The following is a 3262-nucleotide window of genomic DNA, read 5'->3' as shown; positions in this document are numbered from 1 at the left end:
CAGGACCAGCCTCCCCATGACTGCCCATCGGCCTGAGGACTGCACAGGCCCGGGAGAACAGCCCAGGGAAGAAACTCCCACAGACCAGCACAAGCTCGGGGCCACTTGTGCAGGGAACTGTGGGGCAGGTACCTGGAGCCTGGGCTGGAGGCAGGGTGTGGGCTCGCAAGCCTGTCTGCCAAGCATCGTAGCTTCCGTGTCTCGTGGAGAGGATCGTGGCCAGAGAGGGCCAGAGAGGAGCTCTTTCGAGTCCAAAGCACAGGGCAGTCAAGTAAATACTGGAGGGTTTCTTGGCCAAGTGGTCCCTGTCGCAGCTACTTAGCTCTGCAGCTGACCTGTGAAAGAAGCTGTGGAAGTACACAGAGAGGGGTGGCTGTGTCCCCATAAAACGTCGTGTACAAAAGTAGGCGGTGGGCCAAACTTGGCAAGCACCATCTACGCAGTGTGGAGGTGTGGGCCCCAGCTGCCTGCGTCCTCAGTGCTGCCTGTGGACCTGACCAGAGAAGCTGGGAAGGAAACCTGTCCTCCTCCTCAGAGGGGGAAAGGCATGAGATGAAGGGCAGGTGCAGGGAAGTCCTGACGTGGGACGGAGGCTCAAGGGAACCAATCACCGTGCTGACCTCAGGAACAATATGAGTTCCCCTCCCGGAACCTTCACTCTTAACCTCTGGGGACAGTGACATAACTCAGTCCACCACTTGACAAGGAATCGCCCAGAGCCTTCACGCTGTGTAGTCCTGAATGGAAGATGTAGGGAAGGCACCTTGTCCCGTGGGAGAGAGGAATTCAGCTACCTTGGGCACATGGCTGCTGACAACCAGAATTACTCAGATTATGTCCTGTGGCTGGAGGGTAGTTTTTAGGAATGCCGACACAGAGTTTTCTCCCCGTTCTTCTTGTCTTCCCCCCAACTCCCTTCTCTTCAGTCATTCTTTACACTGTTCTATTTCTTGTCCACTTTGCCAGAGCGTTTTCATCTTACTCATGGATCCCAGGGGATGAGGGTGGCAGGTGCCACCTCACTTCAGCCGCATCCCAGCTGTGTGACTCTGGTGACGTTACTTAGCCCCTCCGAACTGTTCCTTGTTTGTAAAAATGGGTATGGGCCGGGCGCGGTGGCTCAAGCCTGTAATCCCAGCACTTTGGGAGGCCGAGACGGGCGGATCACGAGGTCAGGAGATCGAGACCATCCTGGCTAACCCGGTGAAACCCCGTCTCTAGTAAAAAAATACAAAAAAATAGCCGGGTGAGGTGGCGGCGCCTGTAGTCCCAGCTGCTCGGGAGGCTGAGGCAGGAGAATGGCGTAAACCTGGGAGGCGGAGCTTGCAGTGAGCCGAGATCCGGCCACTGCACTCCAGGCTGGGCAACAGAGCGAGACTCCGTCTCAAAAAAAAAAAATGGGTATGATCGTACTTCAAGGTATTATTTCGTGGATAGAATTAAATTAAATCACAAGGGTCCAGTTAGTGGCTACACAATCCAACACAGCTGCCCACACGTTTAAGTGGTGACATCCTTGATCTCAGCATTGGGGTCAGACTTAATCGTGCCCTCAGGAAGTTTCTGCAATAAAGGAAGCCGGTCTTCCCCTTAAACTCAAACAGGGAGCTGGTTCTGGCTCTTGACCTTGTCATAACCAATAACCTCAACTTCCCCATAATTTCCATTGTACATGCCCTCTGCCCTGCAGCCCTGGCCGCCCACAGCTCCTCTCTGTAGGACCTACCTCCTCCCAGGTTCCTCGCCCACGCTGTGGCCTCCTCTCCTCTGCACCCAGGTTATTTTCATGTTCCTTTTATTAGAATGTCCTGCCATGCACCCGTCACCCCCACCCCACCTCCCAGCATCACACTTGACTGGCTAACCTACAGCCCAGGTTCAGCCAAGCTCCTCATCCAGCCGCGCCCGCACCCACGCAGCAGCGCTGGGAAACGGAACATGCAGCTGCTGAGATCAGTTGCATTTTAAATTCACAGCCATGTCCTCATGGTCACCTTGACCGCCAGTGGTCCTCAGGCTCTACTCTCCTAGACCTGAGAGGGCAAGCACCTGAGCACACTGTTAGCATGTAGCATCGACTGAGACCATCAGGGGAGGCACCGGTCACTGCATCTCTCACGAGCTCCCAAGGTCACACCTGGCACTCTGGAGGGAGGTCCTGGAGGGAGGTCCCATGTGGGCTCCTCTCTCCTCAAACCTTCCACGCCACTGCCTCAGCTTCCTGCTGGGGTAACAGCAAATCACAAACGTAATGGCACAACCACAGCACAGGGGTGTACCTTACAGTTCCGCAGTCCTGAGTCCAACCCAGGGCCCACCGTGCTAAAATCAAGGTGCCTGTGGGGCTGTATTTTCTTCTGGGCACTCTAGGGCATAATTCATTCTGTGCCATTTTCAGCATCTACAGCTTGATTCGCTGCTTTCGGCCCCTTCCCTGTCTCCGAAGCCACCATTGCTGCATCTCTCTGCATTTCTTCCACAGTCACATCCCTCGGAGCGCCGCCAGAAGGGGCTCTCCACTTTTAAGGACCCACGTGATTAGGTTGGTGCCACCTGGAGGAGCCAGGATAGTCTCCCATTAAGGCCCTGCCCCTCAGTCACAGTTGTAAGGTGACTGACATGTTCACCAGCCCTGGGGATTCGGATGCAGATGTCTTTGGGGGCCGTTATTCTGTCGCAACAGCCTCTTTCCCATCCTCTCTCCCAGTGGATGACCTTGGCTCGCTTGCAGGATTTTGGCAATCTTGCCCTCACCTGCACACCCAGGTGTGCCCCGTGCATCACGCACATCTCACCAAGTCCCGGGCACGTAGCCAGCGCTGCATGGACGCTGGTTTGCCTTTTCATGCAAAAGGGTGGACTAAGTGCTGCTTGCACACAGCATGAAGCAGGCTGCTTTCCACGGGCCAGATAAAAGGCTGTGCCCCCACCTCCCAGCTGTGGCCGCATGGCCTTGCCCGCTCCCTTCCACAATGCCACCAACGTCCCATGGCCAGGAGAATCTTTGCCAAGCAGCGCTTGGAGCCACCATTCCCCTCCCACCCTGGTCCCGTATTTGGTCCACTTGTCCAGGTCGTTCTTTCTATTTAGATATATCTGTCAACCCAAAGATATAAATGGCGCTTTGTCCACTTTCCATCCGCTCTCTGGAGGAAAACTATCCCCGTGTGATGGGGAAGACAGATCCTCCACAGCAGAGGGACCCCCGGCTCCTGGTGGCCTTTATTCTAAGCACCCATATTTAATATCTCAAATCACTCTA

This window comes from Mandrillus leucophaeus, unplaced genomic scaffold (genome assembly GCF_000951045.1).
Source record: "Mandrillus leucophaeus isolate KB7577 unplaced genomic scaffold, Mleu.le_1.0 Scaffold363, whole genome shotgun sequence".
Lineage (NCBI taxonomy): Eukaryota > Metazoa > Chordata > Mammalia > Primates > Cercopithecidae > Mandrillus > Mandrillus leucophaeus.
Note: the sequence above shows the minus strand (reverse complement) of the source record.